Genomic DNA, 27,069 nt, shown 5'->3' on the forward strand with positions numbered 1-27,069 from the left:
AAAAAATCAGAAACCATAATGCTTAAGCAAAAGACTAGTAAGGTTTTTAAAAAGCCCTAATAAATCATTTAGAGACAAAACAAAACAAACAAACAAACAAAATACCATTACATTTGTTTTGCATTGGCAGTCCACTGCTGGGCATGCCATTCATTGTGGTTTTTAGGCTCGGTGAAAATTTATTGCATAAAATTAATTTTTCTTTTGAGAATGGTTGACACTTGGAATAGCTTCTTGTTTTGAGGTAGAACCCTAACCAAGTGAGAACTTGTTTCTACTTCCATTCTCTGTGCTGGAATTACATCTGGCTTAGACCTGTGCAGGCTCTGTATATGCTGCCACATCCTCTTTGAGTTCATATGCATGCCAGTCCTGTTCTGGAAGGCACACTTTCTTTGGTGTTGTTTATTCCTATTGGTTTTTACAATCTTTTTACCTCCTCTTCCACACAGCTTCCAGAACCCAAAGGGGAGGTTTTTTTTTAATTGTGCAATGGGTTTCTTTTTTTTTTTATTTTATTGATTTTTATTGAGCTCTACAAAATGTAGAGAAAAATGGGAAGGAGTTTTATAAAGACATCCCATTTAGTGAGTCTTCCAAGGTCTCTCAATTTCTGTACATTGTACAGCTGTTGGTCTCTGTATTAGTTCCCATTTCCTGCAGGAGGAAGCTTTGCTAATGCTGGCTGACAAAGACACTGATCTATATATATATAGCAGAATGTCATTAGGAGTCATTTTATTGCTGTGCTCCCTTAGCAGAACAATAGCAATTGGTTTTTCCCTTAGGTCGATGTGCCTGCTAGTCTCAGGAGCTTTTCTTTTCTTTCCTTTTATTTTAATTTTTTAAAACATAATTCTTTATTTGTTCTTGGGAAATTTCACATCATGTAACTCAGTCCCACTTCCCAGTCACTCCATATCTGCCCCTCAACCTGTAGCATTCTTCCCAAAAGAACACCCTAAAATTAATTAAAAACAAAACAAAAGAGAACAAAAAACAAACACATAAAAACCATCTTGCCCCTCTGTCTTTCTGATTTCTTCATTTATCCAAGTGGTATTGGGAGCTTTGGTGTGTCAAGTAGTATACCTCTTGTCCAATACACCCAATCCACAAAAAAAAAAAAATCATTTCAGTGAGTCACTGGTCTGGTGCAAGGCCTCTGGTATACAGTCCATATTCAACCCTTACCAAAACTCCTCTCAGATAAGCACCTATTGTCACAATCATGGAGATCTTCTAGTTATCATTCTACAGGACCAGTTCCTTCATGCTCTTCAGCAGGTCATATATGAGTTAGATTTGGGGGTAGGACAATCCAAGGGCCAGGATGTGGGTCTGGGTGGTAGGTAGCTCAGCCGATCAGATCAGAACACTGGGACTGGCGAGCTCAGGCGAGCCAGAACTAGCTCTCCTAGGCTGTGGTAAGGGATGCGACCTTCTCTTTTAAGTGCAGAGGCCACCTATATCAGGACCAGTGAAGGGTGTAACTGGCTCAGTACAGTCCTTGGATTTCAACATGTATATTTTCTATGACCTCCTGTGGCAACACAGGACATGGACATCATCAAAGGCACCCAGCTATAGCAGAATCATGGACCCAAATATAGCCCTCAGCAGCAGCTCAGGCCAGGATGTCAACATTGCCCAGGTGGCAGTACAGGCCTCCCAGATCACTGTGGCCCTGGTGGCAGCCAGGCCTGCAGACACCATCATGGTCTCAGGTGACTATCCAGACCCTGGGCATCTGCACAGCCAGTGGTGGCAACAGGAGCCATGGATATCTGTTGTGGGAGGTCCTTCTGCTCCTCCAGCCAATAGCCGCTGAGATACCAGCCCATTGGGGTGTGGTCTCTCTCCCTTTAAAAAAGCGGCTACTTCCCTTCTTGCTCTCTTTTGCTTCTTGCTCCGGTTCCGGCGACTAGACTTCTTCCTGATTGCACAGAGGGCTGTTGTCTGGGACGGTGATCTGTAAGTTTTTACCCCTTTAAATAAATACCACCCTATTAATCATAATTCCAAACTGGTGTGTGATTGTTTATGACTTACGTCTTCATCTGGTACCCAACGTTTGGTTTTAGGACCACCTCCTTCCCCCGCTCGGCTGCCTGCCCTGAGTTCGGCTTGGCGCGAGCCCTCCGTTCCTCAGCCGTGGCCTGTGCCTTGTGGCCTGTGCCTTGTGCGTGGAGTCAGCAGTTTAATATAAATTACCATGCAGTGGCTTTCCTTGCTGTAGTTCTTTATATTTTCCCTTTAGACACCTCAGATTGACTTCAAGTCCCCACGCACCCTATTGTCTTCCTCCCCACGTGGATTTAAACTCCACAGGCCCACGTAGTCTCTGCCCACGTGGTTTGCTCTTTTCTGAGTCATTTTTAAATCTCCCTTGCAAGCACAGCTCTTAAGTGGCGCGAACCAGAGCACGTGGTTGCCGGTTGCCAAAAGCTGCAAACCCTCAGGGCGACTCTGTCACGTGGAGGCGTAAGCGGCTTCCAGGTTGCTCTTCTCTACTCCTGGATTCTGGGTTTCTGGTTCCATCTATGAAATTGATTTAATTACACTTACTTTGTTGAGAAACTCGCATTTTCCAGTTTTTAACTTCTACTAAGGCAGACACTGAAACAGGACCCTGTTTTCATCAAAACTTGGCAACAGCGCCACCTGCTGGATAATAGGTAATATGGCAGTTTTCATTTCTAACGCAAATTTTACTGCTTTGTTTTTACTGATACAATGGATTAGTAAATTTGTATTTACTAATACAATGGATTATGTCATACAAGGTTTATGTGATTATGGGGATATCTTAATTTGCTTGTTACTAGGTTTCAGTTTTCTTTTCCATATTCTATCATTAAGGAAGAATATGGCACTCTTAAGAATGATAGAATCTTTACAAACTAATAATGAACGGAAGAATATGGCACTTCTAAGAACAATAGAATCTTTACAAACTAATAATGAACAGAAGAATATGGCACTCCTAAGAATGATAGAACTTTACGAACTAATAATGAACAACTAATTGACAGGATTAAAATTATTGAAAATCAGAGGTTATCTGAACAAGTGGATACTATGACAGACAAAATTGACTCCATATCCAAGGGTACTAGAAAGTTACCTGAAAGGGTTCAGGCTGTTGAATTTGACGTTCAGACTTTATCACAAAGTTTTGATAAGGTAACAGACAGAATGTACCTCCAAGATGGGAATCTACATGATATACAAGAAAAGTTTAAGGAGGACATGTTATCTTTGAAGGAAAAAAATTAAAGCTTTGGAGTCACAGGTGCAGAATGGGGACCAAAAAATTGATACATCTGTGAAATCACTGGAAACATATACAGGTCAGGAAATTCAGGATTTAAGAGAGACAATGATAAAAAGATTTGAAAAGAATGGAGAAATTATTAGAGCTGGTGAACAGAGTAAGGAGGCACAAGGACAGGATACAATGCCTCCACCAGCTATTTGAACTGGCTTACCCAGTGTTTTAGCGACATACCCTATACTTAATTCTGACAAAATGTCAACTTCTAAAGGCTCAAAGAGAGTCAAAGAAGCTAGATGGATACCAATAGCAATGAATGATCTAAAAGAAATTAAGCAAGCTATTGTTAATTTTGGCTTGCACTCTGCATATGTAAAGGAAATGATAAGGACTTGGACTTCTAATGCTAGAGCTACCCTCCATGAATTCCATCAATTAGTGTCTGCAGTTTTAGATAATGGACCTTCCTTGATGTTTGGAATTTATTTCAGAGAAGAATCAAAACATATGGAACAGCAAGGAAGAGCAAAAGGAGTCGAGGTTTCCCAAGATCAAATTCTTGGTGCAGGAGAATATGCTGATCCAAGCTCTTTATGACGATGAAGTACTGTGTCTATGTCACCAAGCAGCTTTAAATGCTTGGAATAGGATACAAGATCCAGAAAAAAGGGTTGAATCATATACCAGAATTAGGCAGGGACAGAGAGAACCCTTTATTGACTTTTTGCAAAGATTAATTAAGGCTCTGGACATAGGGATAACAGACCCAGAAGCTAGACGAATACTTCTTGAATCTCTATCTTTTGAGAATGCAAACATAGAATGCAAAAAGATAGTTGAGCCTTTAAAGTCTATATCAGCACCTATGGATGAATGGATTCAGCATACGATGAATGTTGAGACGTTTACCTATAATCATGAATCTTGAGTAGGAGAAGCGATTTCCAAAGCAATGAGGAGACATCAAACTGCCAGGTGTTTTAATTGTGGTAAATTAGAACATTTGCAAAGGGATTGCAGGCAAAGAATTTCTAGGAATAATATAACTTCTGGGAATGACAAAAATAGGAGACCTCGGCCTTCAGGTATATGTAGGAGATGCCATAAAGGCCGGCATTGGTCCAACGAATGCAGGTCAACAACAGACAGACGGGGCAACCCGATATCATCGGGAAACTCTTTGGGGGACCTCTCGCAGGCCCCCAAGCCAACAGTGGCCCAGTCATTCCCAGTCACAGTGGAGAATGTGCCTCACCAAGAAAATTGAAAGCTCCAATTTCTGCTGTAAAAAGTAATACTGGTCTAAATGATGAATTACCCATGGAGGATGAGTCAAAAAACCCAGTAGGACAGAGTAAATGTATATTTTGGCAGACTTCTATTAACGATCAAAGACCAAAGCTAAGAGTCTGTATAAATGGCACTTTTATTGAAGGCTTATTAGGCACAGGTGTGGATGTAAGTATCATTACTCCAGAATCTTGTCATCCGAATTGGCCTCTTCAAGAGGTAGATGTTCAGTTCCTGGGAATTGGAACCCTATCTCGTGTAAAACAATGCACAAGATGGGTTGAATGCATAGGGCCTGAAGGGCAAATAGGAAGACTAAGGCCATATATAGCCAATATTGCCATCAATTTATGGGGCCGTGACCTGCTACAGCAATGGAATACCCAGATTAACATTCCTGTAGTTCCAGGAACTCATAATGCAGGGAAGGATATGATGAGGTATTATGGAAAAAGGTCACCAACCATTCAGGCTGTACAAGAACATATAGCAAATACCAAACCTTTAGAGGTACATCAGCCCTACCTTTAAAATGGCTAACTGAGAAGCCAATATGGAACAAACAGTGGCCTCTAGCTGAAGATAAATTACAGGCATTGGAACAGCTGGTACAAGAGCAACTAGATGCTCACCATATTGAAGAATCAACCAGCCCTTGGAATTCTCCTGTGTTTGTTGTAAAAAAGAAATCTGGGGCCGGGCGGTGGTGGCGCACGCCTTTAATCCCAGCACTCGGGAGGCAGAGGCAGGCGGATCTTTGTGAGTTCGAGGCCAGCCTGGTCTACAAGAGCTAGTTCCAGGACAGGAACCAAAAGCTACGGAGAAACCCTGTCTCGAAAAAAAAAAAAAAAAAGAAATCTGGGAAATGGAGAATGGTGACAGATTTAAGAGCTGTCAACAAGGTAATTCAACCTATGGGCCCACTACGATCTGGAATTCCTTTGCCTTCTCTGTTACCAAAAGGATGGCGTCTTATAGTTATTGATTTGAAAGATTGTTTTTTCACTATACCATTACAAGGAAAGGATAGAGAAAAATTTGCCTTCACAGTGCCTACTTATAATAATTCTCAGCCTAATAGGAGATATCAATGGACTGTCCTCCCACAGCGTATGCTCAATAGTCCTACATTGTGCCAATATTTTGTAAGTAAACCATTGAAAATAATTCGTAAACAATTCCCCAAGGCCATAATTTATCATTACATGGATGACATCTTGTTATCTGATTCAAATAAAGATACTTTAGAATGGATATTTGAAAAAGTTAAGAAAGTCTTGCCTAGGTGGGGATTTCAAATTGCCCCTGAAAAGATTCAAAGAGGAAATTCTATTAATTACCTGGGTTACAGAATAGGGTTAGAGAAAATTAAAACGCAAAAGGCACAAATTAGGAGAGACCGGTTAAAGACTCTTAATGACTTCCAAAGATTGTTAGGAGACATTTCCAGTCTACGACCAGCTGTTGGGATTACACCTGATTTAATAGTTCATTTAAACAAAACCTTAGATGGTGATAAAGATGTGAATAGTCCAAGAAAACTTACAGCTAAAGCAGAAAAGGAACTGACAATGATTGAGGAAAACTTACAGGAGGCACATGTGGATAGGGTGAACCCAAATCTTAGCTGCATCCTAGTCATTTTGCCTTCCAGAATGTCTCCTACAGGGATTCTAATGCAGAGGGAAGATATTATTTTAGAGTGGATATTTATACCTAATAAACCAAGTAAAAAATTAAAAACTTATGTGGAAAAAGTCTCTGAATTAATTATAAAAGGTAAGCTGAGACTTCGTCAACTAGCAGGTATAGACCCAGCAGAAATTATAGTGCCTTTTACTACTGAAGAAATAAAAAGGTTATGGAAAGACAATGAACCATGGCAAAGATCTTGTGCTAATTTTTTGGGAGAAATTAATAGGAACTATCCCAAAACTGGTAGACTTAACCTCATGAAGAGAACTTCTTGGATTCTTCCTAGAATTGTACGTGATGCTCCAATAACTAGAGCCCGTATGTTCTATACTGATGCAAATAAATCAGGGACAGCAGGTTACAAGTCAGATGAATTGAGTAAGGTGGAACAAAGCCCTTATAATTCTGTCCAGAAGGCAGAATTATATGCCATTCTTATGGTGCTAAGGGATTTTAAAGAACCTCTTAATATAGTTACAGATTCACAATATGCAGAAAGTGCTATCTTGCATATTGAAACCGCTGAATTTATACCAGATGACACAGAGTTGACTTCATTGTTTATCCAGGTACAAGACATAATCAGGAATAGGCTTTGTCCGATGTACATAACACACATCCGGTCACATACAGGTCTGCATGGTACTCTAGCATAAGGTAATGCTGAGATTGATCAATTATTAATTGGAAGCGTGTTGCAGGCCTCAGAATTTCATAAAAAGCATCATGTCAATAGTAAAGGCCTAAAGAAAGAATTTTCCATTACTTGGCAACAAGCTAAGGACATTATAAAGAGATGTCCTACTTGTTCTTTCTATAATCAAACACCGTTGCCTGCAGGGAGTAACCCAAAGGGTACTAAGAGAAATGAAATCTGGCAGATGGATGTGTTGCACTTATATGGAATTTGGTAAATTAAAATATGTACACCACACCATAGACATGTATTTAGGTTTTCAATGGGCTACTGCCCTGAGCTCAAAAAAGGCTGATTCAGTAATCACACATTTATTGGAATTCATGGCCATCATGGGTATACCTGCACAAATAAAGACAGATAATGGTCCAGCATATGTATCTAAGAAAATGAAATGCTTTTTTTGATTATTATATTATAAATCACATTACAGGTATACCAAATAATCCTACAGGTCAGGCAGTTATAGAAAGATCAAATCGTACTGTAAAGGATATGCTGAACAAACAGAAAGTGACAGAAAATTCCCCCAGAAATAGATTACATAATGCTTTATTAACCTTGAATTTTCTTAACGCTAATGAGAAAGGAACTACAGCAGCAGAAAGACATTGGATAATGGAAAAGTCTGCTGAACTAAATCAACCGATTTACTTCAAAGATGTGCTGACCTCTCAATGGAAGCCAGGAGATGTGCTATGTTGGGGAAGGGGTTTTGCTCTTGTTTCCACAGGAGAATAAAAATTGTGGATACCATCAAAATTAATAAAGTTTCGATTTGAAGAGGAGAAACCACTTAGAAAGGAGAAATGACAACTCATCCACAATGATGATATTCATAGAGGTGGTAAGAAAAACATATAGAATAGGGGCAGGGTTGTGTTCTTATCTCCACAGGAAAACACTCATCTTTGAAAAATTCAAGGGACCCTGGATGTTTGGATACTGACAGATGGAAAAATACCTGCCCAATAGGAAATATCAAGAAAACTGAATCGGTTGTGTAAGTAAAATATATTAAACCATATTTCTAAATTTATAGAGCTGGTTTTGAAGTTGGACTCTGGCTCAGTCCCTCTCCAATTCCAAGCCTGTTAGTAAGAGAAAAACCCAGAGTTTCTGGAGTTTCTGTCTCATGTCAAGAGCCATGATATGGGACAGAAAGAAATATGAGTTTAGAAAATATCTTTGCTTTTCTTCATATCTATCATACTTTTCATTGAATATATTTGTCATGCCTTTCATTGAATGTATATATATGTATGTGTATATATATATGATTAATGTTTAAGTTTTTCACAATGAACAATGAGTTTTTCCTGAAGTGACATTTGAAGTTTCCAGGAAGAAGATGGGGCCCCATAACAACAACTCCATCTGGTTGATATAATGTCATGATCCTGATAGCGCTACTACAAGACCTGTTTTGGGTTCCAGCTGCACAGATGATCCCAACTTGGTTAGCTGAAATGGTGAACATCTTATACAACATTCTGGCCAGACCTCCACAAAATACTCAGAGACTATTTGCAATTTTAAAAGACATTGATCTTGAAATTTAACCATCATTTTACTTTCACAGCATCCCCCAGAAAAAAGGTCGCCCCCATGCCAGCTGGAAGTAATTCTAGAGGATGACGTCCCCTCTCCCAGTAAAGTTTGCCCTTGGGCTTAGGGACATCATTTAGGGGTTGGGAGGTTGGGGGAGGAATTTTATAAGCTCAGGGATCATTTTGAAAAAAAAAAGAGGGATGATGTGATAATAGATTTGTAATTGTAAGTTACTGTTTTTAGACAAATATAGTGGTATCGATTCTTGTATATTGATACAAAGTTAAATTATATTGACTATTGTATGCATGCATGTTTCTCTATCTGTTTAAAGCATTTTTTATGTATTGACATATATTGTATTGATATATATTGTATATATTTACCATATTGCAGTGTACATTTCTACCTCTGATTAAGATACTTATATATTGTTTCTGTATTGATACATATTTACCATACTGCAACGTATATTTGTACATTGTTTATATTTGGAGGTCATTGTCCTCATTTGTTTCACAGTCGTTTATTTTTTAGTCTTTAAGTTAGATAGATATTGAGAATTATATAGACTAATAGTCATCTAAGTTTGTCATTTATAATTAGACTAATCAGGTCCTTTAGATACATAGAGATTATACTCAGTATAATCTTCAACCTCTTCAAAGAGCTGTAGAAAATGGCCTTTAATCTAACTCAGAGTTTTGTGGTAGTAAGACACAATTGCTCCTGACAATTCCTGAGAGAATGTTGAGCACCAAAGACACTCTACCTGGAGCCTTTCTTTTTGGCAGAACTGACCTTTGGGCAAAGAAATGCCCATACCTCAACCACTGACAGAGATACAGAGCTTGCATCAATGGATAAAACAGGACTCTCATATCCTGCCAAGACAGGGTAAGATAGTTTTGAAAAGTTGCTTGCCTTTGAAAATGGTATGTTAGTTATGTTAGGCCTTTCCCAAAGTTGGTGGCTTCAACGCTGCAAACATGACTTTGGGTGATTGCCCAGGTAGCCAGTTGTCTCTGTGATTTGTTGTATGTTTTGGGAGTTGTTTTACTGAACTTCCTAATTACCCAGGTAACATTATTTCCCTTCTCAGATCTTCGATGGGGTTGAAGACTATATAAATGTAGTTACTTTTTTTCTCATGACTTGGCCAAGTTATTTATTATACAAGACCTAAGCTAGTTAGAATAGAATATTTGTACTTATTGTATATAATTTCATAGTGGGTTTAGAACTCTCTTACTTAAGCAAAAGGGGGAGGTGTTGCGGGAGGTCCTTCCGCTCCTCCAGCCAATAGCTGCTGAGATACCAGCCCATTGGAGCATGGTCTCTCTCCCTTTAAAAAAGTAGCTACTTCCCTTCTCGCTCTCTTTTGCTTACTGCTCCGGTTCTGGTGACTAGACTTCTTCCTGATTGCGCAGAGTGCTGTTGTCTGGGACGGTGATCTGTAAGTTTTTACCCCTTTAAATAAATAGCACCCTATTAATCATAATTCCAAACTGGTGTGGGATTGTTTATGACTTACGCCTTCAGATATCAATCCAGAACCTGACTTCTGTTAGGTCACAGACCCATACAAGGTCAATGGTAGAAGTCTGAATCCAGTCACCAATATGGACCCATGTGGAAACACAGGCCATCATAACTGACATCACCCTGATGTCAGCACAGCCCTTAGACACCAACATGGCCACAGGTCATCAATCCTGAATATGCCTGAGGTAGGACCACAGACCCTGACATGGTTTTTGGTAGCAACCCAGGCTTGAATATAACCATGGCACAGGTGGCAGTGCAGGACACTTATTGGTATGACCCCCATGGCAAAGTAGCCCTCAGAACCAATGTAGATCCATGTGGATGCCCAGACCCCTGACATCAGCATGCCCTTTGATGGTTTCAGGATCTAAAGACATCAACATAGATCCTAGCTGCAGTAGGACCATGAACCCAGACATAGCCCTTAGCAGAAGTCCTGACCTGGATAACACCACGACCCAAGGTAACACCGCAGGCCACTGAGATACTGTGTAGCTCTAGTGGTGGCATGGCCCTTGGATATCAACATGGCCACAGGTTGCTGCCTAGACTCCTAAGAATTTGTGTGGCTTTTGGTCGCACCACGGGCCACAGACATCAACACAAATCCCAGTTGTGCTAGAACCACAGATCCAGACATGGTCCTCACCAGCAGCCCCTACTCAGATGTCACCTTGGCCCCAGGTAGTAGACAGGCTACCACTGATCAGCATGGCTACAGTGACAGCACAGTCCTTAGACACAAATATGGCCCTAGGTGGTTGTCCAAAGCTCTGGTATCAGCATGGCCTTCAGTGTTTTCAGGAACCACAGACAACAACACAGACCCTGGCTACAATAGGACCACAGAACCAGACATGGCCCCACCCTGCATTCTGAGCTCAGATTTTGCTATGGTCCTGGGTGGCAGCCCAAACCATCCAGATTAGCATGGCCCTGAAGGCAACGTGGTCTTCAGACACCGTGGACTCAGGTGTCTGACCAGACCTCTGTCAATTACATGGTCTTCAGTGGTTACTGAAGCCATAAACATCAACACAGATCCTGGCTGCTGAAATGCCACATATCCAGACATGGCCCTAGGCAACAACTCAGGCCCATATGTAATCATGTCCCCTGGTAGCAGTACAGGTCACTCAGATCAAAATGCCCCCCAGGGGCAGCATGAACTTTGGACACCAAAATTATGGTGGCCTAGACAATGGGCATCCCTGTGGCCTTGGTGGCTACATGGGTTATGGATATCAACAAAGACCCCAGCTGCAGTAGAAACACAGACTCAGACATGGTGAAGGCTCTAGCTAGGCACCAGCATAACTTTTCCATGTTCAATGATAAATGTAAATGTTGTCTTAAGCAATAAGGTCTTACAGTTAGTTTTTGGTAAGCAACCGATAATCTTGGCAATTGCTTGAGTTCTTTAGAGGTTTCCATAGCACCCTAAGAAATCAAACTCCTCATGTGTCTGAGATTGTGTTCTAATTTGACAACATAACATCAGAGGCTGAGTAATTTATAAATATAAAAGTTTTATGCTGATTTCTCCCATTCTCTCTCTCTCTCTCTCTCTCTCTCTCTCTCTCTCTCTTTCTCTTTCTCTGTCATCCTACCTATCTATGTTGTTAGAGAGAGAAGTGGGCCTGCTTTTTGTTCTGGTTACCCAGCTAGCTTACATATGAAATAATTACATAGAAACTGTATTCATTTAAACACTGGCTGGCCCATTATTTCTAGCCTCTTATTGGCTAACTCTCACATCTTGTTTTAACACATTTCTAATTATCTGTGTTCGCCACAAGGTCGTGCCTTACCGGGAAAGATTCAGCATGTCTGACCTGGCACCTTCATGGTGGGTAGCTCTTTGACTCTGCTCTTCCTCCCAGCATCCAGTTCTGTCTTCCCCACCTTTGTTGTAATAGGAGCGGGCTACATTCCTGGCACCCGGCTGCCCGCACGGCTAGCTTTATACCCAAAATAATTACAAGGAAACTGTAATCTTTTAAACACTGCCTGCCCCATTAGTTCCAGCCTCTTATTGGCTAGCTCTTACATATTGATCTAACACATTTCTAATATTCTGTGTAGCACCACGAGCTGGCTTACCAGGAAAGATCTTAAACTGCGTCTGTCTGGAGTAGGAGAATCATGGCAACTGCTTGCCTCGGCTTCTTTCTCCCAGAATTCTGTTCTATCTACTCCACCCACCTAAGGGCTGGCCTATCAAATCGGCCAAGGCAGTTTCTTTATTAACCAATGAAAGTAACTCCTCTGTCATTTCCCCTTTTTCTGTTTAAACAAAAAAGGAAGGCTTTAACTTTAACATAGCAAAATTACATATAAAAGAGTTTACAATATTTATATCTATTTTATCTTTTATCATAACTAAGGAAAACTATAACTATCTATTTATTCCTCAGCTCCATCAAAGACTCCAGAAGGATAAAAAACTACCTAAGTAAACAAGAGGTAAGCAACTTCCAAAACTCTAGAAATGACAGAGAAATATCGCTGCCTAGACAGTCATCCAAAATTCTTTTGTATCGTTAGGGCATCCATTTTTGGCCTTCAGGCCCATAGTATCCAGCAGACATTTCTATGAAGTAGGAAATTTCAAAGACAGTTCAGTCACTATCTGCTTGTCTTGAAGAATGTCTTGCAGACTCTTTCATGAATCAGGAACCCCAAAGAATCATCTCACCTTTAGGCAAGTTCAGCAGTCCTCTCTCTGTGGGTTCTCTGTGTCCATTTTATGCATCAGTCCAGGCAAAAGCAGTTTCTTGCCCAAATGGCTAACCAACTCCATAAGGAGCCTCTTCGATGCCCATCTTCTTCTTGAAGTAGATTGGTGCTGCCAGGAGCAGACGTGTCTCATTGTCATGAAAAGCCCTAAGTTATTAAAACATTTTAAATGCCATATTCTGCAGTCTTTGAAAGATATGAAGAATGCCTATCTGACATATATCTATGCACATCTACAAAGCCTAACTAACATGACTACAAACGACAATTATCAATGATTATCCATTAACAACCTATATTTCCTAATTATATATTACATTTAAAAAATGAACTACACAATCACAATACCTTAATCAAGATCAGAAATGCATATACATATAACAAAATTGACCTTTTAATCCATACCAATGCAAATTATTCATATCTATACCATATCCCCCTTTAAATGTAAAAGAACATTTATAAACAATATTTGGGAATATTGGCATAGTTATTTCTCTCCAAACTGCTTCCTTCTGTATAGGGGAGCTGTTAATCATATCCTTCATGGGGTAACCTGTGTGCCAGGTTCATCTCAGTTAGCAATTGAGTAAAGTAAATTTTTTGAAGGTGTTTACAGCAACATTTCAGGAGGACGTGGTCTATCATACCATATTGGGATAGAAGCAATCCATAGGGTCTCATCCTCTGTGAAAACAAAAGAAGACCCTCTCCAAAGCATCACATCCTTAGACCCAAATTTTGAAGGCATACCCTCATGATATCCGTTCTGGTTCCATTTGGCAATAATATAATGAAATGTCTCTCTGTACTTAGCTCCTTCACAGTCAAAACTTTTAAAGAAAACACAGTGTATGCAATCCAGACTCTCTGTGAATTTTCCATTTTTATGTGGCTTATTTTTCTTTATTTCTTTTAATCTATAACTATCTTTACTCTCTGTACTCTGTTTCGTGAAAGACTTTACCCCCCCTTTTTTTCAAGGGCATTAACTTTATTCTCTATATATATTTTTCTCTCTCTCAAGCCTACGTACACTCATCCAACATTGTGATCCATTTAGTGATCTGAATCTGTCTTATTGTGAATCTGTAATTTTTTTTTTTTACTATCCAGGAGCAATTCCTAAAATGCTAAGTACTTCTTTTTTTTTTTATTGCGAAAAGAAGAAAAAAAAACATAAACAAAAAACAAGTTTCCACCTCCTCCCAGCCTCCCATTTCCCTTCCCCTCCTCCCACCCTTCTCCCCCTCCTCCCACCCTTCTCCCCCTCCTCCCACCCTTCTCCCCCTCCTCCCACCCTTCTCCCCCTCCCCCCACTCCTCTCCCCCTCCCTCTCCAGTCCACAGAGCAGTCCGGGTTCCCTGCCCTGTGTTAAGTCCTAGGTCCTCTCCTTCCATATCTAGGAAGGTGAACATCCAAACTGGCTAGGCTCCCACAAAGCCAGCACATTAAGTAGGATCAAAACCCCCTGCCATTGTCCTTGGTGTCTCATCAGCCCTCATTGTTCGCCATGTTCAGAGAGTCCGGTTTTATCCCATGCTTTTTCGGTCACAGTTCAGCTGGCCTTGGTGAGCTCCCCGTAGAACAGCTCCTCTGTCTCAGTGGGTGGATGCACGCCTCGTGGTCCCGAATTCTTTGCTCATGTTCTCCCTCCTTCTGCTCCTCCTTGGGACCTTGGGAGCTCAGTCCAGTGCTCCTGTGTGGGTCACTGTCTCAATCTCTATCCATCACCAGATGAAGATTCTATGATGATATGCAAGATATTCGTCAGTATTGCTCTAGGATAGGGTCATTTCAGGTTCCCAATCCTCAGCTGCCCAAGGAACTAACTGGGAACCTCATCTTGGGCACTAGGGAGCCCCTCTAGGGTCAAGTCGCTTGCCCACCCTAAAGTGGCTCCCTTAACTAAGAATTGTGGTTCCGTGCTCACCTATCCACCTTTCCTTTATCCCAATTCTCCCGTTTCCCAGGTCCCCCCTCCTTCCCTTCTACCTTTTCTTAAAAACTTAAGTTGCACCATGTAGGGGTAATTTGGTACTGCCTGTTTACTGCCAGTCTAAACCTTAACTGGGCTGTTGTTATGGTAATTACGATCGTTCCTGCCTGAGGTCAGCTCAGCACAGTTCAGCATGGAGCAGCTGCTCCTGCATCAGATCAATTTGGTGCCCCTGAGCTGTGCACAGTTCCAGGCACATAGCAAGTTCACACTGGAGCCATAGTCAGCAGTTTAATTCTGAGACTGAACATGCAGCACAGAAACTCTCATCCAAGTTACAGCCAAATTTGACACGCAGAGCACTGTGCAGTCTGAAAAAAAACCTCTCTGTATGGCAGCGGGAATCCGCCATGCTCTCCTGCCATCCTAAGCCTGATCCCACAGTCTGCCCAGGCTGGGAGCGCAGGCATGGTCTCAGAGTACTCTTTGTGATCCCAAGCTGGAACACAAACATCCAGGCCCACAAATGTACCATAGCCGGATTTTGTATTGGCGATAGGGCCCAGGAAGCCGCGTTTGAAAACCAAACGGGGCTTTTATTTTATTTTATTTTATTTAGGCTGCCGAGTCAGGAAATTCTCTCTGTAGCATGCCACCAACAAACAGCAAAACTCTGTGTTAAACTCTCTCTCCCTTATTTTTAAGCCTTCTCAGGTTTTTAAGTGGATTTAGTTACCATGTTGGGTGCCACTCTGTAGTGATAGGAGTGGAGGGCTACGTTTCTGGCACCCGGCTGCCCGCACGGCTAGCTTTATACCCAAAATAATTACAAGGAAACTGTATTCTTTTAAACACTGCCTGGCCCATTAGTTCCAGCCTCTTATTGGCTAGCTCTTACATATTGATCTAACCCATTTCTATTATTCTGTGTAGCACCACGAGCTGGCTTACCAGGAAAGATCTTAACCTGTGTCTGTCTGGAGTGGGAGAATCATGGCAACTGTCTGCCTCGGCTGCTTTCTCCCAGCATTCTGTTCTGTCTACTCCACCCACCTACGGACTGGCCTATCAAATGGGCCAAGCCAGTTTCTGTATTAACCAATGAAAGTATCTCCTCCGTCACACCTTCCTAAGTTTCTGCCCTATCAAAAGACCAAGACAGTCTCTTTATTCAACCAATAAAAGCAACATATTCTATACTATTTCCCCTTTTCTGTTTAAACAAAAAGGAAGACTTTAACATTGTAAAACTACATATAACATGTATCAAGCAAGAATTACAATTACAATATTTAGATCTATTTTATCTTTTATCATAACAAAGGAAAACTATAACTATCCATTCTTCAACTCCATCAAAGATTTCAGAAGGATATAATATTACCTAAGTAAACAGGAAGTGCATTATAAGCAACTTCCAAAACTCTAGAAATGACAGAGACATCTAGCTTCCTGGACAGTCACCCAAAGTTTTTCTGTAATGTTGGGTTACATCTTCAGCCTACAGGTCCATAGTATCCAGCAGACATTTCCATGACGCAGGAAATTTCAAAGACAGTTCAGTCACTTTCTTCTGTATCCTGCAGAATGTCTCACATACTCTTTCGTAAATCAGGAACCCCAAAGGATCATATTACCTCTAGGCAAGTTCAACAGTCCTCTTTCTATGGGTTCTTCCTGTCCAGTTTACGCAACAGTCCAAGCAAGAACAGTTTCTTGCCCAAATGGCTAGCAAACTTTATAAGGAGCCTCTTTGATGCCCATCTTCCTCCTGAAGTATATTGGTGCTACCAGGAGCAGACATGTCTCATTGTCATGAAAAGCCCTACATTATTAAAACATTAAATGCCATATTCTGTGGTCTTTGAAAGATATGAAGAATGCCTAACTGAAATATATCTATAGACATCTAGAAAATCTAACTAACATGACTCCAAGCTTGACTATTATCAATGATTATCCATTAACAACCTATATTTCCTAATTATACATTACAATTTTAAATGTACTACACAATCACAATACCTTAAACAAGATTAGAAATATGCATATAACAAAATTGACCTTAAAATAGTAAATCAAGATTCATATCAATGCAAATTATTCATATATATATCATCTCCCCCTTTAAATGTTTAAACAATATTTGGGAATATGGGTGCAGTGTTTTCTCTACAAACTGCTTCCTGCTGTATGGGGGCACTGTTAATCTGTTTTTTTTTGTGGTGTATCCTGTGTTATAGGTTTATCTCAGTCAGCAGTTGAGCAAAGTAAGTTTTTGAGGGTGTTTACAGCAACCTTTCAGGAGGATGTGGTCTATCATGCCATATCGGTCTAGAAGCAACCCACAGGGTCTCATCTTCTGTGAAAACAAACGAAGAACCTCTTTTCCAAAGCATCATATTCTTAGACCCAAATTTTGAAGTCAAGATACCTTTATAATATATGTCCTGGTTTATCTTAGCAGCCCATACAATGAGATGTACCTCTGTAATTAGCTCTTTTACAGTCAAAAATTTCAATGAAAATACAATAATACACATAATCCAGGCTCTCTATGAATTTTCCATTTTTACATGGCTTATTTTTATTTATTTCTTTTAATCAATAACTATCCGTACTCTGTCTCTTTAAAGACTTTATCCTTTTTTTAAAGCATTAACTTTACTTTATGACTTTTAATACTCTTTTTTTCTCTCCCAATCCTACGTATGTCTATCTAACCCTATGACCCATTTAGACGTCTTTTATGCCTGAATCTATCCTATTACATTGTCATTAATTCTCTACTATTTTGAAGAGCTTTTAAAATGCTAAGCTCTTAAGAATCTAAGCAGTGACAATCAAATACAGGTACTGCCTGCTTGCCCCACCCAGTCCAACATGGTGAAATCCCTTGTGCCTCTAAGCCATGTGCACTGCACTGCTAGCATGGCAGGGCTGCTCTGGATGTTGGCTCCACCTCTCTCCAATTTCAAAATGGTGGATGGACCATTTCTGCTAGCTCTGGGCCATCAGGTAGGAGCCAAACTCGGCACTTTAACTCTGAGACTAAGCCTGTGGCATATAAACTTTTTTTATTTGAATAACAGCCAAATCTGCCACGCAGAGCACTGTGCAGCCTGGAAACATCTCCTTGTATGGCGGCAGAAATCCACCATGCTCTCCTGTTTGTGCACACCTGGTAAACCTGATCCTGCTGCCTGCCCAGACAAGGAGCGGTGAGTCACAGGCATGGTCTCAGCCACTTTCCTTCCAATCCTAAGCAGACACACAAACACTGAGGCCCACAAATGCTCCATAGCCAGAGTTTGCAACGGTGGCAGGGCTCAGAAAGCCATGTTTTAAAACTGTGTGGCTTTTTTTGTACAGCTGCTGAGTCAGGAAGTTTTCTCTTAAATGAACTGCCTGGGCCATTATTTCTAGCCTCTTATTGGCTAACTCTCACATCTTGATTTAACCCATTTCTAATAACCTGTGTTCACCACAAGGTCATGGCTTACCAGGAAAGATTCAGCATGTCTGACCTGGCAGCCTCATGGTGGGTGGCTCTCTGAATCTGCTCTTCCTCCCAGTTCTGTCTTCCCCACCTTCCTAAGTTTCTGCCCTATCAAAAGGCCAAGACAGTCTCTTTATTCAACCAATGAAAGCAACACATCCTATACCATACTACCCATCTATCTATCATTCACTGCTCACAATTACCTTCTAAAATAGTTTATAATATTAAGGGACACTAAAAGGTATTTGTATGATTGAATCGGCTTTTGGAACTCACAATGGAACCTCAAATTTACTTCACAGATGAACAAGCTATGAAATACCTCACTCTTGTTTTATTTCAGTTTATCACATGAGCATTTACTTCTTTTCATATATACTTTTTTTCATGTACTACCATGGGTAGCAACTATAGTTGTTATACCCTATATTGTTTTTTATCTTTAAAATACATATTTGTGTGTTTTCAGATTCTCAAATACTATAGTTCTCATGTCTCTTCAATTCCACATGCCAATTTTAATGATTCATCATGGAATTTTATATACAGCTAACTAAATGTTTTGCAATGACTCACAATTTCAATAGTGCTTTTAATGGTTTTTAAACTTCAAAATTAATTTATTACTACTCAGGTATGACTTAATCCTACATGTTTGCTCATAGAATATTTGTCTGTGTTCTCACTACTTTTAAAAACACATTATAAATTGATGTCGGAGTGAGCCTTTACGCTCAGCTTTCTACCCACATTCCTCAGCACCACAATCTTATACCTTTTGCAGGCAGGTAAGCCCCAGCTGTGGATTCAGAGACCATGGGTGTTCTCCTGTGCTGGGACCTGGCACTACTCAAAGGGAAAGCCAAAATTCCTTCCATACTGACTATACCATTGGAAAAATAAAGATCACAACTGATAAGTATTATGGTGCAAGACAGTAAGATTTATAATGAACTTTAAGATTGAAGGTGGGACAGACGCCAATTTCAATCATTAAAACTTTTGACACCTTAAAGTGAGCTGATGTTGCTGCTGAAGTAAATCAGGATTATGGTCTTTATCCAAAAATTCTAGTACAGTAATGAAGGCATCACCTGAGGTAGCTGAAGGCAATTTAAAATGATCACTTTACTCTTGTGGTGTGGCACTGTAGATCAAGAACCCAGACAAATATAAATGTAAATTAAGACATTAGCAATAGAAAAATTGAGATCTTAACAGGTCAACTTGGCAACAAGAATCCAGTGCATCCCAATGATCATGCTAATATGAACTAGAACTCCAGTGACACTCTTCCTACAGCCATGCATATTGTTGCTGTGGTGGAAGTTCACAAAGTCCTGTTGCCAGGACTACCAAAGCTGTATGATCCAGAGTTTGTATAAATCATCAAACCTGGGTGAACTCTAATACACAGGATGCTGTTACACTTAGTCTTTGATCAACATTCAGTGTTTTTGTGTAACAATTCCCATATGCAGTGGCAAGAATAAAAACTACCATGGCAATGATATATGAACTTGCAGCTGGAGGCACTGCTGTTGGGACTAGTTAAAACACTAGGATTTACTTCACTGAAAAGGTTGCTAAAGTGGCTACATTAATAGGCTTGTCTTTTTGTCACTGCATTAAGTAAATGTGAGGTTCTGGCTTCTTGTGGCGTTCTGAAAGACTTTAGTAGGGCTAGGAACACTTTTCTGCCTGCAGTCTGATCAAGATAGCAAATGATAATTGTTTTCTGCTTTCTGGTCCTTGGTTATGACTGAGAGAGCTATCTTGGCTGAAAATGAACCAGGGAGCAGCACCATGCCAGTATGGTAAGCTCTACTAAATGATGGCTATGGTTGCACTTTATGTCATTGCTGTTAGTGTTGAAAAAACAATGGACATTTTTATCTGAATGTTTTAAAACCCATAATGGTTAAGAATATGTTATACTAAGAAAAGCTACAAGGAGATGCTTCTTTCACTTTCCTTCACAGAAAACTGTATGGTGGAGAATCCAGTTCAACACAGAACGGATCTACAAGCTAAAAACCAGTCTTTAATGTTGGTGACAACTCTTAGTTCTTGGATAGGGAAATGACTGTGAACTTGGCTGCCTCGTGCCAGAGTAGTTTGAAGACCGGGTAAAACCCAAGGACATACTGAGTCCAAAATTATTTAAGTAAATTTACATAAAAATAAAATTGCATGAAACTTTTAAAAACACAGCATTAAAAAGTAATTACGAAACAAAATCCAGGAAAGTAATGAAAACTGAGTCTGCATAGTAATTATTAGCTATTCCTTAAGAATTCTAATACAACTAGGTAGAAATCAGGTGTATTTAAACTCCCAAATGCTTTCATATGAACACTGAGTTTTCATTAGTCACTTAATTTCTCCAGAACTTGCTTTGTTCTTTACTAGCAAAATTTTCAGCTGTATCATCTGACACCCAATATTCTTTTCACTTTAAGATTCTAAGTTTTCTTTTTTATTAGCACTTTAAATATACTTGTCAGAAAAGGAAAACACTGTCTAATAGCATTTTTAACCTGATGTACAGAGGAATTAAAGTGTGCTGCAACCACTGGCATTAACAACATTCTTCAGAGAAATATGTCTTGGTTTTCAGACATAATCAAATCAGCAAACTGAGTTTCACTAACTGTGCCAAAATGTCAAATGGTTATATCTATATAATGTTAGAACAATGTCTGTTAACATTTAAGGCCCTTAAAACTGTGAAACAATTATTTCTTTTTTTTAAATTTATTTATTTATTAAAGATTTCTGTCTCTTCCCCACCACCACCTCCCATTTCCCTCCCCTCCCCCAAGTCCCCCTCCCTCGTCAGCCCAAAGAGCAATCAGGGTTCCCTGTCCTGTGGGAAGTCCAAGGACCACCCACCTCCATCCAGGTCTAGTAAGGTGAACATCCAAACTGCCTAGGCTCCCACAAAGCCAGTATGTGCTGTAGGATCAAAAACCCATTGCCATTGTTCTTGAGTTCTCAGTAGTCCTCATTGTCCGCTATGTTCAGTGAGTCTGGTTTTATCACAGGCTTAAAGGACATTGAACCTATAATTAGTGATCCTAGAGAAGCTAAATAAGGAGAACCCAAAGAAAAACATATAGGCACCCTCCTGAATGTTAACCTTCATCAGGCAATGAAAGGAGACAGAGACAGAGACCCACATTGGAGCACTGGATAGAAATCTCAAGGTCCAAATCAGGAGCAGAAGGAGAGAGAGCACGAGCAAGAAACTCAGGACCACGAGGGGTGCACCCACACACTGAGACAATGGGGATGTTCTATCTGGAACTCACCAAGGCCAGCTGGCCTGGATCTGAAACAATTATTTCTGAAAACAATTCATGTATTCTCTGCTACCTGAAACTACACTACTAGGTAAGGCAAATTTAAGTTTAAATCTTAATGCTGCCACTTGAAAATCATTTTATTTTGGATAAATTTATATTTCCCCATATTCTGCCAGGTGAAGATAATGGAACCATTTTCTATAAGCAAAAGAAAATGAAATGCAATTATTTGTCTTTGAACAATGCACTCTGAATTGATGAAGGTCAAGGACTGTCACTTTCTTGTCTCATCCTTTCATCTGAGAATAATGTATGACACTATTATTATTCCAACATTCTTAAACTATGCACTCTGAAAAATGAGTCGTTTAGCAAAGCTTAATGTTTCTTTTTCATGTACTTACAAACAGGAATTTTTAAAATGTAATAAATATGCCTACAAAAGAATAAGTATCCTTTGATACCCCAGTAAGTCATATTTCTGCTTACTTGGAGGATATTGAGTTGAATGATAAGCCATACTCAAACCTCATGTATGTACTGCATCAATAATAAAAGCTGTGAATAAAGAGTAACATTATTCATTAGTGCATTTGACCTTTGTTGTGTGGCTAGTTTGCATCAGAGAATACACCACTCAAGTTCTGGAGCTTCTGTCTGATGTTATAATTGTAGATAAGGCATCTTAGTAGTTAGATATTCTTCAGTTGTATATCTTGCAAGCCTGTGTGAAAAGCCTATAGTTTTCTCCCTCAAACATATATGTTTTGGAAGGTAATAAATGGTTGGTCAGGTACTGCTATTTTAAAGGTAATTTTATCACTGACACCCATAGCAAAATAAGTGCATTTGCAAAGTTGGAAACAAAAATATAGAGATATTATATTCCTTTCCATTTTTCCATTCTTCTGGCCTAAACGTAAATATAGTGGATTCATTAAACTCCTTCATCTGGAGAGAGAAGATGGAAGAAGGGAGTAGAATGTGCATACATGTTGCAGATATATCCATAATTCAATATGGTATATACGAATACACAGTCATTTTATTCATAACTTAATTATCACAAAATTTCACTTTCAGCAGACATTTGCTAGTCATTAGTTTTACATTTTTTATGTCTACTATGAGAAACTGTGGCAATAAATGCAGACAGAAAACATACTTACATTTATGTCATTAATTTACTGCATCTGATGAGAGATAGAATAGTTCCTTTATAGTTCATTTCTTATAGCACAAATTCTAATAGGTCTTAATAATAAAAGCTCAGAGTTAGATATAAAGGAAAATACTGAGAGATTAGAGAGACTAAGGCCCCAAACCACTGCTACCTTACCTCTCAACTTCCCAGTTGAAAAAGAGACGAAATTCCTGTTTCTTCCTGTCTTGTTACTTCCTCTCTCCATCCAGCCATATCCTGTCTGAACAGACCTCTAGACCTCTATGGTTAGCTACTGGCTAGCTCTGTCCTCTGATCTTCAGGCACGTTTTATTTGTAAAAACAAGATTTCACCATGTTTTTTTTTTGCATTTCCATTGTTTCAAATGTCTGCTAGTCATCATATTTTAATCTGAAAGGGTAAACTTTTTTCCCATTGTGACTTTTTCCCCCACATAATTCTATTGGAATTTTCCTTTGGGGTAATTTACATTAAAGATTTTTTTATTGCCCAGAAGGTATTATTATTTTTTTTTACTTTTATTTGATCACATTGTGGATAGTAATATTTTACAATATGTTTTTAGCCAAACTATCACATGAGTACCCTGTGCTGATTTGAATGACGATGGCCCCATAGATGCTCAGGTGCTCATGTTTGAATCTTAGTCCCCAGTTATTGGAACTGTTTTGATTACAAGGTATAGCCTTGATAGAGATGTGTCACTGAAAGTAGGCCTTGAGGTTTCAAAAGCTCATGCCAGGCCCAGTCTCTCTCTAGCTGTCTCTCTCTCTCCCTTCTTCTGCACTGTTCCTGTCTCCTTTTGGCTATGATGATCACAGACCAACCCTCTAAAACTGTAAGTAAACCCCAATTAAATGCTTTCTTTTACAAGAGTTGCCTTGGTCATGGTGTCCCTTCACAGCCATGAAGCAGTAACTAAGACAGCCCTTTATTGCAATGTCTTAAAAAGTCATTGTTTTTCTCTAAAATATGATCTGGGCTTCCATTTTCCACATTACTCTCAGCACTTATATCTTCCAGCATACCTACAAAGGAGGCCATTAACCTCTGTGTATTCAACGACGTTTCAACCCCAAAGTTCTAGAGCTTTTTCTCTCCAAAAGCAATATGGTGAGGTCTATCACAATAATGATGCCACTTCTGGCATACATTTCCATTGTAGTTTCATTTCTGTGGCTGTGGTAAAATACCCTAGCAAAAATCACTTTGGGGAAGAAAGGGTTTGTTTGTCTTACAGTTCCAGGCTATGGTCTATTGTTGCAAGGGTGTCAAGATAGGATCTTAAAATATCACATCTGTACCAAGAACACAGAATAAATGCTTAGAACAATGCAGCCTTGTTTACTTAACTGGGTTTATTTGCTTTTATACAGTTCAGGAGAGTCTTGCCCATGAACCAGTGCTTTTCACATTTAAGGTACATTTACTTATCACAATTAACTCAAGACAATCTTCCATAGACATGCTTGTAGTCCTACCCAACATTGCCAATCGAACACTGACGGTCTCTTCCCAAATGATTCTACGTTGTGTCAATTGACCGTTAAAGCTAACCATTGTAATTGACATGTGTAATTCCATTTGAGGCAACGAGTCAGTGGCTCATCTGGAAGATTTCAAGTTTATCTATCAGCGGCATTCAGGTTTTCACCATGATTATCTCATTCTGAGCTCAAGATAAAGGTATCGACTACTAGGGAATCATTTGGTTCATAGTTTATGCTTTAAGGTCCCTGATGGTCAAGCATAAATCTGTAATGCTCCTTTAGTGCAATACTGAAAATTTACTCTACCACTTCTTCTTATTTTCTATTTTACAAAGCAAGTGATCTAGCTATGCCCTAAATCAATGGGTCAAGAAATGTACTTGTTCTTTGTAAACAGGGGCAAAAGAAGGAATTTATATTAGTTAAAAAGTATTATGATTTGTAAACTTTCAAAACCAATAAGTATGGATCAATTAAACCATGAATTATTTTATATTGCTCTAATTATTTATATTAACTATAATATCTTTAATTATGTAGTGGCAAATATTCATATGATCATAAAGAATTTGAGTGTTATATTGGGTTAAGTTAAATTTTTACAATGTATAATTCATAGTGAAAAATATTCTTAGGGCCCTCAAAAATATCCCACATGATTGATTGCCTTGGAAAACCTTTTCTAAATAAAATAGCGGAAGTCATTTATATTAATATAATAGGATAGCCATATGTATTTTAAAGGGCAAATAAAAATCACAAATATGATTACAATTGGAAATAAAAATAAGAAACTTCTCTTGAAAAGGAGAAACCATTTTTAAGAAACTAATTTAAAAAATAACTTCCTGAAAATTCAACATAATGGCCAATTATAGTCTTTGATGGAAGTGGAAGTTCTTAATTGTACTTTTGAATTGGAGAGTGTTTTGTTGGAATGCAACAAATAGTTTCTTTTCTATATAGGTACCAAATAAATCTATTTTAAGAAGTTGTATTTAGTGCTTTTGAATATATCTTAGTTTTGTCAGAAATGTTCTCTGAAGTCTAAACTTGGCTACTCTGAGATTTCAAAATGCTATCTAGCTAATTAGGAAAAAAGTGATGCTCTATCAGTAACAATAAACACTAAATTTCATGCTCTGAGATCTTATCCAACAATTCTCAGTATATCATAATATTCATGTTTAAAATTTTTATATTGTTGGAGCAGAGACATAACAATTGTATTTAATTATTTATTTTTCTTGTCTTTTATCAAATAATTCCAAAACAAATTACCTTACAAGTATCCTCCATTTTAACTTTACACATGTTATATCAATTTTAATTTTAGTACCATTTAATCAATGTAAAATTAACTATCATCTAATAGATTATATATTCTCATGAATCAGCAGAAAAATAATAGTTTAAAGTCTAGCTCATTTTCCTGCTTTATCTTTAATCCTTTATTATGTAAATTAAGACAAGCTGATTTATAACATGTAGCATATATATAAAAAATAAAGGAATTTACTAAAATATTCACATTATATAGATTTTATAATTTCATACAAATAGCATTCTTTTCTGGGTCTTCATTATAGCATATCCAATACTTTTAGATTTGGTATGTTCTCTGACTTGTTTCATTCACAATGTGGTAACTATACTTTCACACACTTGGCCCCAGCATTGGCATTTGCTCTCCTATGTCCTGCCCCAATGTTCAGGAAAATTCCTGGTGTTTATTTAAGATTTATATAAATAGTTCACTTATTTTTATTTTAGCATCTTTTCCCATTTTTTCTTTTATTGGAAATTTTTTTTCTCTTATAATATATCCTCATTATAGTTTCACCTCCCTCTATACTTCCCTATTCCTTCTCACCTCACCTCTTCTCCCAAACAGATCCATTCCCTTTCTGTCTCTCATTAGAAAAGAATAGGGTTCTAAATGATAACAACCAAACTTGACAAAATAAACTATAATAAGATGAAGCAAAAGCTATTTCATTGAAGTTGGACACAGCAACCAAACTGCAGGAAAATAATCCTAAGAATAGGCATAAGAGTCAGATGTTCATTCACTCTCACGGTCTGGGTCCCATAAAAATTACCAAGCTATCCAGGCAGTGGTAGTGCACACCTTTAATCCCAACACTTAGAGGCAGAGGCAGGAGGATCTCTTTGAGTTCAAGGTCAGCTTAGTCTACAGAGTGTGTTCCAGAACAGTTAGGACTGGCCCACAGAGACACCCTTTCTCAAAACAAACAAACAAACAAACAACCACTAAGCTAATAGCTATAATATATATGCAGAGGGCCTGATGTTGACCTGTGTAGATTCTTTGCATGCTGCTTCAGGCTCTTTGAGAGCATATGAGTGTTTAATTGATTCAGAAGGTTTTCTCATAGTGTGGGATAATGCTCTTGCACATTGTAATGATTTGTCACTCACATTGGTTTAATAAAATGCTGTATGGCCAGTAGCCAGGCAGGAAGTAGAGATGTAGCAATCAGATTAGGAGAATTCTGGGAAGAGGAAATGCAAAGAGTGAGTCACTAGTCAGAAACAAGGGAAGCAAGATAAGAATGCCTTACTGAGAAAAGGTACCAAGCCATGAGGCTAAATACAGATAAGAATTATGAGTTAATTTAAGTTGTAAGAACTAGTTAGTAATAATTCTGGGCTAACAGGGCAAGCCATTTATAATTAACATAAGCCTTTGTGTGTTTCTTTGGGACCGAACAGCTGGGGGACTTGACGGTATAGAAACTTTTGTCTAAATCCTCCTGGTTTCTTCTAGTTCTTCTGACTCTTATCTACCTCATCTTCCTTTGAATTCTCTAAGTACAAAAGGGAAG

The 27,069-nt window shown here is 38.9% G+C and overlaps 1 pseudogene; it reads left to right on the forward strand.

The window, feature by feature from the left end:
• The first annotated feature begins 1,597 nt into the window (after nt 1-1,597).
• Nucleotides 1,598-20,409, forward strand: LOC121438994 (annotated as a pseudogene).
• Nucleotides 20,410-27,069: the final 6,660 nt, after the last annotated feature.

Source organism: Microtus oregoni, unplaced genomic scaffold (genome assembly GCF_018167655.1).
Source record: "Microtus oregoni isolate MIOR12 unplaced genomic scaffold, Mior012 000059F_ref0000304, whole genome shotgun sequence".
Taxonomy (NCBI): Eukaryota; Metazoa; Chordata; class Mammalia; order Rodentia; family Cricetidae; genus Microtus; species Microtus oregoni.